This window comes from Echinops telfairi, unplaced genomic scaffold (genome assembly GCF_000313985.2).
Source record: "Echinops telfairi isolate 266 unplaced genomic scaffold, ASM31398v2 ScPeMD7_7420;HRSCAF=8458, whole genome shotgun sequence".
NCBI classification, from domain to species: Eukaryota; Metazoa; Chordata; class Mammalia; order Afrosoricida; family Tenrecidae; genus Echinops; species Echinops telfairi.
Window position 1 is genome coordinate 26125482 of NW_022111320.1, and position 17114 is coordinate 26142595.

General features: G+C 45.5%; 1 protein-coding gene and 1 non-coding gene across 2 annotated transcripts in view; one reads left to right on the forward strand and one right to left on the reverse strand.

Moving 5' to 3' along the window:
- Positions 1–17114, forward strand: part of OSBPL10 (oxysterol binding protein like 10) — a 375692-nt gene that overhangs the window by 64012 nt on the left and 294566 nt on the right. The gene's annotated exons all lie outside the window — the stretch shown is intronic.
- Positions 4820–4926, reverse strand: LOC115872196. The gene has a single exon (XR_004047727.1). It is a non-coding gene; the product is annotated as a U6 spliceosomal RNA (small nuclear RNA).

Below are 17114 nucleotides of genomic sequence, written 5' to 3' on the forward strand. Positions count from 1 at the left end.
TGTGCTTCTTCCTTGTGGGTTTTGTTGTTTCTTAGCTAGATGGCCGTCTGTTTGCACAGACCCACTTTTGACCACATTTTAATCACCATATAATACAAGCAGATTTAGTGATACAACAGCTTCCTAGTTAAACTGACCAAATGGCTGCTGGAATTGGAAGTCCAGGGTAGGCCAGTCTGATTGCAAATGCCACATCTCTCCCATTGCTGTTTCCCCGCCTGGTCCTTCGTGTGCAGGATTTCCATAGCAGGCGTTGTCATTCTTGTGTTCATGCATTCATTGCCCCCAACAGGTATGGCGGGACAGGATATTGTGGACAGAACCCTTGACCTCAAAGAGCGGAGTGGCTCCGGAAGAGGCCATGAATGGTCTGGAAGCAGCGGCATGATTCCTCCCTTTATGGAGGGGCTGGGCTCAGTGTGGTGGGCCGGGTACTCGTCCTGGAGGGGATGTGCCTACTTCAGATCCCGACACGTGTGAGGGCGGCGGGCATGTGCTCTGGGCAAGTGGGCAGGGAATGGAAGAAGTTCCAACACTGGAAATCAGAAAGAAGGAAGAAGTATGAACTGATTTCCTTATCACACGAATTGATATTCTTCACTAAAGAAAAAAATGCCTTTCTGTGCCCACTGTGCATAAAATTCATGACTTCTCACTTCAAGCCTGGATTTTAAATTTGCATTTGTAAAAAAATTTTAAAGTGCTTTACATAGGCTTTCTATCAATCGCAAATTCCATTGAATTGAAAAGGATGAACAGTTTCTTGCTGTTGTTGAATATGACCATATGTTTGGAAGATGTGAATGGATTCAGAAATTTAGAGCTAAGAAATCCTAAGTAAATAATGCCCATTTCTAACCACGTGCATAAGGCACAGATGCTGGAAGAAATTTTGATTTTATCATTCCTTTGCCGTTATATACAAAAACAAACTCACTGCCACTGAGTCGACGTGGACTCACAGGGACCCTATAGGACAGGGCGGAACTACCCTTGTGAGTTCTGAGACTGCGTCTCTTTATGGGAGGAGAAAGCCCTGTATCTCCCCTACAGCGAAGCTGATGGGTTTGAACTGTTGCCCTTGTACTTAGCAGCCTGGTGTGTAACCACCATACTGCCAGGGCTCCATTATATGAATAATAAAATTATTCTTGTAAGAAACCTTTTTAAGCAGTGAAGTCCCCAAGGAATCCCAAAAATAGACTTTGGGGGCAGGGTTTGGCAACTCATCAGACTTGATTCAAAAACATTCATAAAGCTCAACAGACAGACCTGGAACTATATATACGCTTTTCTTTTCTATCATGTTTTTCATGTCTGTACATAAAAGATCAGCAGAATAAATAATCCTGAGACAAAACAATGAGACTGACGGTTCCAGGGGGACATGAGAGAGGGGGAGGTAAGGGAAAGGAAGGGAGTAGCCAACAAACCCAGGGACAAGGGAACAACAAGTGATCTAAAATCGATGGCAAGGAGGGCATACAATGGCTGGTGGGGCTTGATCAAGTGCAATGTAGCCAAGAGGAATTATTGAAGTTGAATGAAGTTTGAACATGATAGTGGAACAAGAGGAAAGTAAAATGACATACAGGAAAAAACCAAGGAGGCAAAGGACATTTATAGAGGTCTAAATACAGGCATACACATATGTAAATATATTTATATATAATGATAGGGGCATATATCCATGTACACATATTATATGTTAATATTAAGGTAGCAGATGGACATTGCGCCTCTACTCAAGTACTTCCTCAACGCAAGAACACTTTGTTCTAATAACCTGGCATTCTGTGATGCTTACCAGATTGCTAAAGACAAAATGGGTGCATAAGCAAATATGGTGAAGAAAGCTGCTGGTGCCTGACTATTAAAAGATATTGCATCTGGGGTCTTAAAGAGTTGAAGATAAACAGGTGGCTATCTAGCTGGGAAGCAACAAAGCGCACATGGAAGAAGCACACCAGCCTGTGTGATCATGAGGTGTCGGCAGGATCAGGTATCAGCCATCAGAAGTCCCAGAAAACAACCATATCAATGCAAATGAAGGCGCGGAGTGGAGACCCAAAGCCCATCTGTCGACAATTGGATGTCCCCTCTCAGAAGGGTCACAAGGAAGGGATGCTGTGTAGCACCGATGAAACATACAACTTTCCTCTAGTTCTTTAATGTGCCCCCACCCCACACACTATCATGACCCCAATTCTACCTTACAAATCTGGCTAGACCAGAATATCTACACTGGTACAGATAAGAGCTCCCTACACAGGGAATCCAGGACAGATAAACCCTTCAGGACCAATAATGGGAGTAGCGTTGCCATGAGGGTAGGGGGAAGGTGGGGGACAGAGGGGGAGCCGATCACAATGATCAATGTATAACTGCCCCCCCCCATGAACAATAGAAACATGAGTGAAGGGAGACAGTGGTTGGTGTAAGACATAAACATAATAATCATTTATAAATTATCAAGGGTTCATGAGGGAAAGTGGCAGAGGGAGGAAAAAACGAGTTGCTGATAGCAAGGGCTCAAGTAGAAAGAAAATGTTTTGAAAAGGATGATGGCAACATATGGACAAATGTGCTTGACACAATGGATGTATAGAGCGTGATAAGAGCTGTAAGACCCTCCCCCATAAAATGACTTTAAAAAAATCTTTTAAATGGTATGTAGTATGTCTAGAGATAACATTTAATTTGCTTTTTCAGTTTTACATATTAAAAAGAATATATGTAATTTTCTGCAACTTAAAAAACACACCCAGCCACACTTGGTATGGCGTCCACAGTTTGTGTTCTTGTGCCTCCTTGTCTCCTGTTCATTTTCAGGGCTGCGTCCACTCCGCTATGCAGGCACGTCACCAGGTGGGGTATTCATCCTGGTGATGGACATGCTAGTTGCGCACCACGTTTGGCTCCGTGAGCAGGACTGCTGCCGTGTCATGCATGCCCCGACTGTAGGAGTGGAATGAATGGTGAGGTTTCCAAGTTGGCCACACGCTCACCTTTACGGGGTCAGGCTGGGCTGTGCTCTCCAGTGGGTGCTCCAGTTCAATGCCCACGAGCATGACGCCTCAGTGCTCCCGCCCTCTGCGTCTTCCAGTGTTGGCGACTGTCAGACTGCTCACTTTGCCAAGCTGGGGGGGCCCTGGTGGCAGCGTCGTTGCCTTCATGGTGGGCTGCCAGCTGCAAGGTCAGCTTTTCAATTCCACCAGCCACTCTGGGGAACAAAGATGAGGCTTTTTGCTCCGTAAAGATTTACAACTCGGAAGTCCACAGGGGCAATTCTACCCTGTTCCTGTAAGGGTCACTCAGAGTCGGAACCCTCTAATTTGAGTGTCTGTGATGATTAGAAAGGTGATCTCCTCATCATACACAGAACAGTCATTTTTCTTTGGAGAAATGTCAGCTTTTTGCCCAGTTCTGTGTCTTTTTTAACTTTGGTTCCTTAAGCAAATCCGGCTCCTTAGTTTGTAATCTGCCTTTTTATTTTACTGGTGATGCTTTGGAAATTAATCTTCACCTTTTTCATGTTGTAGCAACAGTTAGGCCGCCCATCGTGGATCATCGCCCCGCTCACTGACAGAAACGCCCATCACTCTGGTCAGGGAAGCCAGCCTAAGCGGCTATGTGGGGGCTTCAAAAAGTTCATGGAAAAATGCAGTGACGGGATAATGGAATTTCCTCACCAAGTTAGGAAGCCTTCTCCTATACCTAGTTATGAGTGTAGCTGCTTACGTAAAGTCATCAGTTCGAAACTACCAGCTGTTCTGCAGGAGAAAGAGGAGGCTTTCTACTCCTGTAAACAGTTACAGTCTCGGAAACTCACAGGGGCAGTTCTACCCTGCCCTGTAGAGTCTCCGTGAATTGGCATGGGCTCAATGGCATTGAGTTTGGAAGGTGGGTTTTTTGTTGTTTTTTTTTGTATACTTAAGATTTGCCAAAGATACCTACTTCGAAAACACGCCTGGCTCTCAGATCTCTACTTCACCCCACATCTGAACTTACAACTCCCAGCCCGGTTCTCAGTGAGCCAGTCCACACACACCTTCTGTGGAGAAGTTCTTAATTTTAGTGTGGTAACATTTCAATATTTTCTTTTATTGATAGCTTGAGAGATATTCTCCTGCTGAAAGTTTTATAAGTTTATTTTTCTTATCTACATTTTTAACCCAGCTTGGGTTTTGCATCTCTGATGTAAGATATGGATCCAGCATCCTTTTATGTGTCCTGCTACACACAGTGTTTTTAGGAGAATGTAGACCATCTAGCTTCCTACCCAGATCCAGGCTCATGAACACACACACACACACACACACACACACACAACACAACAAACAAATGAAATCCTCTGCCATATGGAGTCAATTCTGATTCATAGGGGACCCACCATAGGGTTTCTGAGACGGTCAGTCTGAGCAGACAGCCTCAGCCTTCTCCTGCAGAGTGCTGACCTTGGGGTTAGCCTTCCAGCACCTAACCCATCACTCCACCAAGACTCCTTAGGCACCTGAAGGCTGCTTCTTAAAGGCTGCTGTTAGTCGTGGGGTCCCTGTGTGGAACAGTGAAACTGCCTGGTTCTTCGGGACCACAGGCGTGCTTGCGTCCCTTGTGTGTGTCTTCTAGCCCAGCGCTCTACTGGACAGCATTCTGTTCTGATCCACAGGCTGTTGGGAAGTACGTCAGCTGACCCCTCTTCCCATGTTTACTGTGGAAGCTCCTTGAAACGTGCCCACCCTAGTTATTCCGGCTGGGACTTGAAGCATCAGCAGCACAGCCGTGAAATCATCGTGGTTTGTTTTCTTGTTTTTACTTTAAAAATATAGAATGCTTCACAAGTTTGCGTGCCATCCTTGTGTAGGGGCCTTGCTAATCTTCTCTGTATCGTTCCAATTTTAGTGTATGTGCTGCCGAAGTGAGCACTTGTCGTGTGTTTTTTTCGGAGACAGTTGAAGGTTTTCATCGATAAGGAACCGATTTCAAAGAGCTGGCTTCTTCCTACTCTATCGCCCCACCCTCCTGCGTCCTCTGCCCCCCTAGTGTTGTCAGAACCGTCATCTGTGAATTTCATTTCGAGAATAAATCATCATGACCTATCTACTAAGTTTTGACCTAGCTCATGATACAAGGACCCTTCACTGCCCTGTCGGTTCAAACCCATCAGCCCCTCCACAGGACAAAGAGGAGGCTGTCTGCCCTTGGAAAGACTTACTGTCCTGGAAGCCCTATATAGGGTTGTTAGTCAGAATGTATGCAGCGGAAGTGGGTGTGTTTTTATTTTGGTTTGGGCTGATGGTCTCCCACCCCCAAAGAATCAGATGGCCTTTCATTAAAGTTGATTTTGCAACTTGGACTTGACTTACTCTTCTACTTACTGCCATAGATGTACTGCATAGACTCGAGTATAAGCCCACCCAAATATCAGTCGAGACTCCTAATATTACCACAAAAACTGCATGAAAAATGTGCTGGATACCTTCCCAACACGATTGCTGAAGAAAAATGTGTGCATAAGCAAATGTGGTGAAGAAAGCTGATGGTGCCCGGCTATCAAAAGATATAGCGTCTGGGGTCTTAAAGGCATGAAGATAAACAAGCGGCCATCTAGCTTAGAAGCAACAAAGCCCAAATGGAAGTAGCACACCAACCTGTGTGACCACGAGCTGTCGAAGGGATCAGGTATCAGGCATCATCAGAACAAAAAATCACATTGTAAATGTGGGTGAGTGCAGAGCGGAGACTCAAAGCCCATCGGTAGGCAACTGGACACCCCCTTACTGAAGAGTTTTGGGGAGGAGATGAGCCAGTCAGGGTGCAGGGTAGCAATGATGAAACATAACTTTCCTCTAGTTCTTAAATGCTTCCCCCCCCCCACTATCATGATCCCAATTCCAATTCTACCTTACAAATCTGGCTAGACCAGAGGATGTACATTGGTACAGATAGCAACTGGAAACAAAGGGAATCCAGGACAGATGACCCCTTCAGGACCAGCGGTGAGAGTGGCGATGCCTGGAGGGTGGAGGGAATGTGGGGTGGAAAGGGAACCGATTACAAGAATCTATGTATAGCCTCCTCCCTGGGGGATGGACAGCAGATAAGAGTGTGGGGGGAGACGTTGGACAGTGTAACATATGACAATTTATGAATTATGAAGGGTTCATGAGGGAGGGGGGAGTAGGGATGGAAGGGGGAAAATGAGGAGCCAATATTAAGGGCTCAAGTAGAAGGCAAATGTTTTGAGAATGATGACGGGAACAAATGTACATATGTGCTTGACGCAATGGATGTATGTGTGGATTGTGATAAGAATTGTACGAGCCCCCAATAAAATGATTTTTTAAAAATGTGCTGGAAAACTCTGCTTATCCATGAGTATATACGGTACCTTCCAAACACATCAAGGTCAGGGCCAGGGGGCTCCTGCCGTGGTGTTGCCAGTTCCCCTTATGTTCCTGCCTAGCAGATGTCTAGGACCAGATTGTATGTGCTGCCGAGGAAGCTTGCTTTGGGGGCTTTTTCCAATTGCTGAGCCTTGCTTTAATGGGAAGCAGAGGCAGTGAAATTCTTCTTGGAAAATTAAAACTGCTTAGCAGCACTCCTGAGGCACATTGAGTGCACGCCATGAAGACTGGAAAGTAAAACATGAAACTTTATAAAGAACATAAAAGGATCCATAAAGCCTGGAGGAAAGTTGTCGGTGCCATGGCCAAGGACGAAGGCCTCTCTATTGCTTCACTGTGGCCACGCAGGGTCACTCTGAGGCTAGTGGGCTTCTGGGCAGACAAGGCTGCACCTGCAGGTTGCTGCTTTTCATCCGGAACAATCAACCCCGATCTGGGAGGTGACATCTTCAGTTCTGTCTATAAAACCTCACTTGATGCTTGAGGCTTTTCCGGAAGACTTCGCCATCTGGTAGATGTGCGTTTGTTAACCTGCTGGCCTGATTGCAGTGAGGGAGAAAGAAGGAAGATTCCCAGTGAAGAATGACTCTCCCAGTCCTGCGTGAGTGTATTGTGCTTGTGGATTTCTTGAATAGACTCCGTAGCAGACCATCGATCCCTTTGCCCAGCCAGTGTACCCAAGCCTTAGCTACTGCAGGTGCTGGTTGCTAACAGCTCGTACCTGTACCTGTCGTGGGACCATTGCTGGAGAGAAGCCTCCTAACTGGACGTGACTTCCACTCTGCTTCCTGCCCCTCCCCTGGTTCTGCTGCCCCTGCTTCTCAGTGTCTCCGGTGTTAGAGCGCTCTCTGTCGCCTGGCCCAGGAGGTTCTTGGCACAGGGATCTCGACCCCAAAGGACATGTGTCCCTCCTGGCACCTTTTTCTTGGCAGTCAGAAGATCTCCATTGCCCCCTCTAGGGTGATGACTTTTAAGACTGGTGGGGTAGCGAAACTGACCAAAACCTCTTGTTAGAGATCTGTACTCTTAATTACATGGTCCCGTTCCATAAGGGTGCCATGCACCTCATTTACATATTTAGCAAGTTATCCAATTCCCTGGGGGTACCACAAGTGCACCCCCCCCACCCCCGCTTAATTTCATACAGTCAACTGGTGCCAGTTACAAAGACTATGATTAGGTCGGGCATAGTACGTAATTCACTGTAGCACACCCATGACCTACAAGTTGGCTCCAAGCTCTGTTCAAATGGTATCCCTTGCTTCAGTCATGCCCCCACCTCAGCCTGGCAGGCTTCCGATGTCGTCTCCCAAGGCCTTTGTGCCATTCCCAGGTAGATCCTGCTACCGCTGTATCGGCCCAGCCCTGTTGTCTTGCATCTGCCTCTGGTGGCTGAGGGAGTGTTGTACACATCCTGGTACCAACAGTACAAAGGCCGATGTTTCATGAACAAGAGACAGGCAGTGAACATTTGAAAAAACAAACACACTTGGTTGTGTGATGTTATGGATTGGAGATTCTAACACACGAGAGGTATGCTGAAGTCCTAACTTGTTGCCTCTGTGAAGGGAACTCTTCGGGAATAAGGAGTGTGATGACGTGAACCGTCAATGTGAGGTCATACAGGAGTAGCGTGGGTCATAATCCCACCCGAGACTGAGAGAAGGAAAACGGCTATATGATGCAGAGTTATGCTACAGGTTTTTGGAAAGCCTGGGGTGACCCGAACCTGAGAGGTGCTTCCCCGAGAGCCTTCGAAGAGGGCATGGTCCTTGGGACTCCACCCTGAAGAACTGTGAGACGTACATTTCTGTTGGTCAAAGCTACCTGCTCAGTTGTATTTTGTCACATTAGTCCCAGGAAGCAAATACAAGTGATTTCCACCTTTGTTTGTTATCAAAAAGGGCAAAACTTTCGTATCTCTACTCCTGGTTTTTGGAGCATTGGTGGTGCATGGGACGAGCATTGAGCTGCTACCTGCAATGTCAGCTGTTCAAACCCAGCAGCTGCTCCGCAGGAGAAAGAGGAGTGTGTGCCCCAGTAAAGGTCCCAGTCCAGGAAACCTGTATCTGATTGCTGTGAATGAGGATCGACTTGAAAGCAGTGAGCGTAGAGGGGGTTTTACTCTCAATTTTCATGAGTTCTTTTAGTACCTGGTAAGGAGCCCTGGTTACCTAGGGGTTATGCATTCGGCTGCTAGCCTCCAGGTCGGCAGTTCGAAACCACTAGATGCTTCTCAGGAGAAAGATGAAGCTGACGCCTCCCATAAAGAGTTAGCGTCACAGAAATCCGCAGGGGCCCTTCTGCCCTCGCCTAGGGCGTCACTAAATTGGCATCAACTTGATGGTGGTGGGTTTGGTTTTATTTCTCTTTTAGTATCAATTGTGTTAGATACCTACTAACAATAGGCATTGTGTGTCCACTTATGCTTTGAAGTAATTTGCATGTTATTAGTCACAGCAGCAGCTGCAGACATTTGAAAAATAGCCGTATTTGTGTGCATGACACAGTGTTCATGTTAGAACAGGGGTCAGAAGAGCTGGTGTTTGACAGGGCTCAGGCCATTCCACGGAAACTAGGTGTCAGACCGACAGGGACGCTGACCTCTGCTTCACCATCATGCCAGTCTGGAGAGGTGGGGCTGTGAGGACCTAGGAAGAGGGCTCATTTGACAGGGCGCTGCCTCTGGGCTCTGCCTGCGGTGGCCGTGTGGGGCTCTGAATACCGCCCAGCTTGGACACAGATGTGGGTTTTTATAAGGTGCTACTTTGTAAAACAACTTACTAAAATCCATATGGATAATCTTTTTTTTTAATCTGCCTGAATTTATATAGATCATCTGGTTTTATAAATTCCAGTTCATACACATTTTATTGTGGTTAATAAACAAAATTGGCTATTTTAAGCATTTTAAACTGTGATTAAATGATGTTAATTATATTCACAATGTCATGTAACCTACATTGTTTTTGATTTTCAAAAACTTTCCATCAGTCCCCAAAGAACCTCTGTACCCATTAAGCAAGAGTTCCTTGGTCCTCCCTCCTTCCAGCCTCTGGTAGCTTCTAATCTACTTTCTCTCTCTGCATTTGCCCGTTTTAGATTTTTCTTAAAAATTGTTGTTAGGTGCCATCAAGCCAGCTCAGACCCATAACACCCCTATGCACAAGAGAAGGAAACCACTGCTTCTCAAAGCCTGAAAACCTCTGAAGGGCAGTTCTGCTCTGCTTGCCGGGGGTCACTAGAAGTCTGAATTGACAAGATAACTCTGTGCGTGTAGGAGAATTTTATTGAGGTCCTAATTTGTATTTGCCTGAGGGAACCCTGGTTGCATAGTGGCGACATATCGGGCTGCTATCCACAAGGTCAGCAGTTCAAAACCACCAAGTGCTCCCTGATGGATAAAGATGAGGCTTTCTACTCCCATAAAGCATTCTACCGTCTTGGAAGCCCCCAGGAGCAGGTCTACTCTGTCCTCTAGTGTCAATAACAACTTGATGGCAGTGAATTCTAAGGATTAATGACCTCGAACGTGTGACTGTGGGCTCCTTGTGTATGTTTTTCAGGGAAATGTCCGTTCAAGTGCTTGTCTGTTTTATTCCATCCTTTCACTTATTCGCGGTGAAAGTACATGCAACGAAACAGATACGAATTCAGCAACTTCAGAATATACAACATGTACCTGGACCAGTGACATTGGTTGCATGTTTTAAGTGATGTCACCGTTCCCAGTTATCTCACCACTGTTGACATCACAGAGGACCCACTCCTGAGCTTCTCCTCCAGGGCTTCAAGTTCCTGTTAGCGAGTGATTCCCACGGAGATCACTCTGTAAGAGAATGCCACGCCGAGGGGAATGGGCTTTACTAATTGAGCCGCCTGTTGTTTGGCGTAAGTGTTAGGTTCCTGGATTAGGGTACCCGCGCTCTTCCTTCCCGGGCTGGAGGAATTCACGTGGCAGAAGCACGTTTGTAATCCAAGTGACTTTTATGAGGAAAAGGGACGTTTCAGGTTGTACAGTCTCAAAAAGTACACGCTCTTTTAGGAAAGCATACAAGGCTGTGTGGGAACTGTGCCAAGGTTCACGGCTGAATGCAAAAAACCGCGTGGAAAGAATACAGGAACAGGAGCACCAAGCCATGCTTGTGGGACCAGGACAGCCCAGGGGCCAAGAGAGAGGACTGAGGGCCAGTGTGTGCACCCCCATGCTGAGAGATCCCCACCCTCCACCTGTCAAGCACTCCTTGAAAGAGAGGGGAAATCACGGAGGCTTGGCCTACCTGTGGCAGGTTTTTACCCCCACTGGCTGGGAGGCGTGGTTAGTCCCTTTCCTGGCCTCCCATAAGGAGCTCTTGTGCAATAGGGTAAGCATTGGGCTGCCAGTCACAGGGTCAGCAGTTCAAATCTCACACCACTCCGAAGGAGGAACATGAAGTTCCCTGCTCAGTACAGGTTTTACAGTCCCGGGGACCCTCGATAGGGTTGCTGTGAGTTGGAATCCATCAAAGGCAGACTTTTTGTTTGCTTGTATGATTTGTTGTAAATACAACTGAAGAGGATGGTTTTGATTTATGATGTTTAAGGTTTCAAGGTTTCCTGTGGGCAATGGTGTCGGGGGATCATCCAGCCTCAATAGCTCCAGAAAGTTTAGTCTATGAAAATTTGAAATTCTGCTTCTCGTTTTCTCTCCTTTTGATCAGAACTGTAATATAGAATCTTTGCTCAAAATATTACAAAGGTTAGGTAGGCACCATCCAATTCTAGTCTCGTAGCAGAGGAGGCGGCTTGTTCATGGAAGCAAGCAGAGTAACAGAGGAAGTAGGAGACTCAGAATCAGGATCCAGAAAGAGGAACTGGATTGTGTGTCTGCTTGTAAACAAACAAACAAATGTACAAAAGAAAACACACCGCATCCTATCTGTTGACTGCCACTTTGAGGCTCTGGTCTGGATGGACATGTTTGTAGTGATGCTGAGGATCCCGGGGACTGGAGAGCTGAGGTGGGGAGCCCCAGTTTTGGACCACAAGGGCTGGTGGTGACAATTTGGTTGATGGATCTATTGGATTGATTTTAGAGACGCCCTTTTTCCCCAAGTGGCTCTGAATCCTCTTTGTGATTATGGCCTGGTTTTTCTTTTCGTGGGAAGCAATCAAATTGGTCAACTCATGTGCTGGTACTTTACACTGGTAATGTTTAAATGTGTTTGTTGGTAAAGTTGTAGAACATGGGCCCACCCTTCTCCTAACATCTCAATAGGAGGCCTTAAGGAAATGTGCTCTGGACACTAGAATTTCTCCTTAGTCTACTTAAACTTGGATGAGCAAGGTAATGGGGATACTTAGGGAGTGGGGGGCAGCCATCAGGAAGGTGGGATTTATTTAAAGATTTCTGTCCCGATGTGTACATGTGACTTCAGCAAATGTGGACTGTTATCTAAAAAGTTGAATTTTTCTTTGCTCTAAAAAATTTTTTTTATTAAAATATTTTATTGGCGTTCTTACAGCTCTTCTAATAATCCATACATCAATTGTATCAAGCACATTTGTACATATGTTGCCATCATCATTTCCTAAACATTTACTTTCTGTTGAGCCCTTGGTATCAGCTCTTTTTTCCCTCCCTCCCCACCCCACCCTCGTGACCCCTTGATAAATGATTATTATTTTCATATCTTACACTGACGGCTGTCCCCCTTGCCCCATGGTTTCTGTTGTTCGTCTCCCTGGAGGGGTGTGTTCAGTTTTGTGTCGATCATTGTGACTGGCTCCCCTTTCCTCCCCTCCTCTTCCCACCTACCCTTGCCATTCTGGTATCGCTACTCCTGTTCCTGTTCCTGGATTCCAAGTGTTGTGAGCGCTTAACTCTTTTATCTGTACCTGTGCACATGCTCCGGTCTAACCCACAGTGAAAGGCAGGACTGGGGTCATGATAGTGGGGTGGGGTGGGGTGTGAAGCTGCAAAGAAACAGAGGAATATTGTGTGTTTCAACCGTACTATACTGCACCCTGGCTGACCCATCCCTTCTTTGTGACCCTTCTGTGAGGGGATGCCCCATTGTATTCAGATGGGATTTGAGTCTCTGTTCCGACCCCTCTCATTCTCAACAATATAATTTTTTGTTTGTTTGTTTTGGGTCTTCTGATGCCCGTTACCCCATCTCAATGACACCTCATGATCTCACAGGCTGGTGTGCTTTTTCCTGTGGGCTTGTTGCTTCTCTGCTAGATGGCCACTTGTTTATCTTTAAGCCTTTAAGAACCCAGATGCTATATCTTTTGATAGCCAGCCACCATCAGCTTTCTTCACCACATTTACTTATGCACCCATTTTGTCTTCAGCGATCATGTCGGGAGGGTGAGCATCACAGAATGCCACTTTGTTTGAAAAAAATACTCGACTTTTTCATAGGTCTGATCACACGCTTTAGTACAAAGGAAACTGGTGTCCACAGAGATTTGGTGACTCTCCTTTTAAAAAATATTTTGTAATTATAAAACCAATTTATTAATAAAAGGCTACTTAACTTCGCTAGTAGGATACAGAATGATATGGCTTTTATGGAAGCCAAATGTATATTTATTAACAGCATTAAGAATGTCTTAGTGTATGCCCAGTGACTCTACTTGTAGCAGTATGTTCTGAGACAGTGATCAGAGAAATACACAAGAGATAATGTATGAAGATGTTTGTTGTTTTGTTTTTTTTAAATCGTTTTATTAGGGGCTCATACAACTCATCACAATCCATACACACATCCATTGTGTAAAGCACATTTGTACATTCATTGCCCTCATCATTCTCAAAACATTTCCTCTCCACGTAAGCCCCCGGCATTAAGTCCTCATTTTCGCCCTCGAAGATGTTTATTACTGTGTTATTGATGGCTCTGAAAAATCAGGAACAACCTACCTGCTTAGGGAATGGTTCATAAGGTGATGCTGTATGCACCTGATGAAAGATGATTCAGATGATCGTTCTAAAGAACATTTAGGAACAGTGGAATTACTATTCTTGATATGATACTGAGTGAAAAAGACAGGTTGCAGTTAGATATATGTGTCTGCATGCATGTAACTAGACAGTAAGATTTTAAGGAGACATTCTGAAGTATTAGCAGTGTACTTGGGGGAGGGTGTAATTAATTTTCATTTTCCACAACAAACAGGAAAAAAATTGAGTTTGTTTTTGTTTTGTCTTTTAAATGCTTGAATGTCTAATGTAAAAGACCATGTGTGTTAGCCATTGTGCTTGTTTGCATACTTGCTTGCACCAAATGGCAGTAGCCATTGTATTTTATGGTCAATTTATTTCAATTTAAAGATTTTCACTTTTATCCCTACCAATACTCATCAATATATAAGGGGGCTTCAAAAAGTTTGAGGAAAAATTCCATAATTTTTCTGTTTGGCTTTTTCACAAACCTTTTGAAGATCCCCTGTGTTTGTCTAGGTAGACTAGAGAAACAAATCCAGAGACAGTCATATGTACAAGAGAGAACTTCATATCAAAGAGCAATTGCACATTAAGAAAACATCCCAGCCCAGTCCAGATCTAGTACATAAGTCCGAAATCACCCCATATGTCAATACTAGTCCATAAATTCCTCTTTAAACTCATGCAGCATATACAATGATGCTGACTGCAGGAAGAGTGGGTGGAAAGTCTTGTGGATCCAGTGGTGGTGGAAGCATCTCAGCACAGTTTGGCTCTCCACGTGGCTCCTCCAATTCCAGGGCTCTGGCTGCATCTGTGTAGCTCCAAATGGCTTGTCAGAAGGCAGATGAAGCAGAGAGAGTTGAAGCAGAGTGTATCTGCCCTCCTGGGAGCTATTTATCTCCTTTGCACGTCCAAATGAGGTCATCAAGCTGCGACCTGATTGACAGGCTAGACTCCACCCCTATAGCCTATTTAACAAGTTGACATGAACGTATGTAACTACCACACTCCCTCGTATAAAGATTTTGTTTTGGAGGTTTTAGACGTTGGGTTCAGATCCTGGGGAGTCAATGAGGCAGCCTATGGATGGGCCAACCTTGACCCATGGTGACTGACACTAGGTGGATCAGCGTAGAGCTGTGCTCCGCAGGGTTTTCAGTGGCTCATTTTTTTTAGATCTGCCGGCCTTTCTTCTGAGGTCTCTCTGGATAAACTTGAACTTCCAATCTTTCAGTTTGGAGCTGAACAGGTTAACTCTTTGCACCATCAGGAGCTCCAGTGAAACATCTAAGTATGTTAGCTACCTAGTGCTGCTGGGCCAGAAATCCCACACGTGGCTGCTTTAAACCAACAAATGCATTTTTTCACAGAGAAGGAAACTGGAACTCTGACATGAGGGCGCCGGCTCTGGGGGCAAGCTTTCTCCTTCTCTGGATTCTGGAAGAATGTCCTTGTCTTTTCTGAGCTTCTGTCCTTAGACAACCTTCATGAAATTGCCATCATCCTTTTCCATCTCTGGCTTGTCTAATCTCTTTCTGATTTCAGAAGAGGTTGATGCAAGCCTACCCTGGCCTCATTAACATGACAAAGACAACATGTGGCAGTTGGATGATTTTGTGTCAACTGTACACTCAGGGCTAGGGGTAGAGTCAAACCTGTCGTCAAGTGTTGCTTGATGACGTCTCCTTGGGGGTGTGGCCTTCTGTAGAGGAGTCAAGGACATTGGGAACTGCTTTCTCTCTGACCTTCCAACTTCCTGCCTGCTCGAAATCTTCCTGCCTTGAAGGGTGGCCCCAGGTGGGTTACCCGACCCTGAGAGCTGCCAGTACCCTGCCGTGTGCCTATTGACCTTAGGTCCGCATGACTCTGCACCCACTGGCCTGTGATCTTCCTGCTTTCTGGTTCACCTTTCTGTGTCACCAGCATGTGAAGAGGGATTTCTGACCTAGCATCAGACTTACAGACTTGAGTTGGACTGGGCTGGGATGCCTTCTGGCTGTATCATGACTTCGTGATATGAAGCACTTTCTTACACATAGATGAGCGCCACTGGATTTGTTTCTGTAGACAGCCCGGCCTCACACACAGCCCATTCCTGGGTGGACTTGTAACGAAGGGGAGAGACATTAGGATGTTCAACACATATTTCTGGTGGGGGGACACATACACATATACACGACACAATTCAATCCATACAAGAGGGTTTACAAGAACTTAATGAAGGGAAATGTGTCATTTAACGTGTGGATCCCTACTTGGTGCTCGGACTGGGAGCAGAAGGGAGATGAGAAGCCTTGGTGGTAAGCCGCAGCAGATAATAATAGTTCTGAAATGTTTGGAAGTACTCTGGCAAGTCAAGGGCCTGGAAGAAATACATCCCGCACTTTCTTTCTTTTCCTGGCGGGATTTATTTGGCAACCAGAGTGCTAAAGGAAGATCTTTACGTGTATCCCCAGCTTCCTGGTATTTAAAGAATTCATCTTCCCTGTAATTTAACACCAGTCCATTTTCTCGTTCTTACAAAGGAAAGGCTGTGGCCCTCCGAGACATGAATGATGGTGGTGGCTGAAGCAGCTTCCCTTAGAGTGATTTCTCAGCAATCCATCTCAAGAGGATGTGAGAAGCCAGAAATTGGGGTCAGCAGGGAGCTGGGCAGTGGGCAAGCAGCCAGATGCATCTCGGGGGAGTCTGAGGCATCTAGACTTGATGCTTTTGAACTCTTGGGACACTTCCAGATCATTGTTTGGCTTTTAGCTTCTTCTGTTGGAATTTACACAGAGAGGTTTGTTGGACTCAGTCTCAGCTCCCCTTCAGTAGTCCAAAAAAGTGACCACGTTCATATTCGTCCAAGAATATGCTCAGTATGCCTTTCCTGAGATTTAGTTACTTACTAAAGATGACTTTCCATTGTACTTTTATCTTAGATTTTGGAATAGGAGTTAGCAGTCTGTTTGACTTACTTTTCTTTTCTGTTTGCTTCAGGGCTCGATATATACAGTCTCCTGTGTCTATATGGCCACTGAAATATTAAATACCAAATATGTACCTTTTCTCCTTTTGACGTTATTTCCTTACATATTGATATTGCAAGTTTCCATCACTCGGGATGTCGTAGGAATAGGAAACACTTTTTGACTACTTTCTTGACCTGTTTAACAAATATTAATTGAAGATCAGCCATCCTCATCTCCTGGGATAACCATCAGTGGTGAGCTTGCAGGCCCTACCCTCAAGGAGCTTACGTTCTGGTAGGAGATGGAGAAGTAGGAGGGATTTCAAAATTTAAACCGTTGTGATTGCAGTAAGCTTGGGAGTTGCAGGAGCCCAAGGGGAGTATTTAACCAAGCTTTGTGCTTGAAAGGACTTGTTAAAAAGTGATATTTTCACGGAGTCTTGAAAGTCAGTGGGTCTTGAAGGCGCTAGCAGAGTCAAGGAGTGGAAACTTTCCAAGCAAAGTCTGGGCGTCGCATGGGAAAAGTCCCCTAGGTAAAAGAGACTGTCACCCCTTTGGGAAACGATAAAACCTTCTGGTGTGATAGCTCACATCTTAGCTGCTCAATATGATGAATTTTGACATTTGTTTCCAGCTATACCATTACCACACCAAATCAATTTATACAACATTGCCATCACTCAAGAAAATCCCCCTGTGATCCACTCCAGCTGATCTCCCCATCCCGCCTCCTGAGAGCCACCATCTGGCTCCTGTGGCCAGCTTGGTCTTTCTTGGATTTCATGCAGTAGCCTGGCTTTCTTCAACATAATAATAT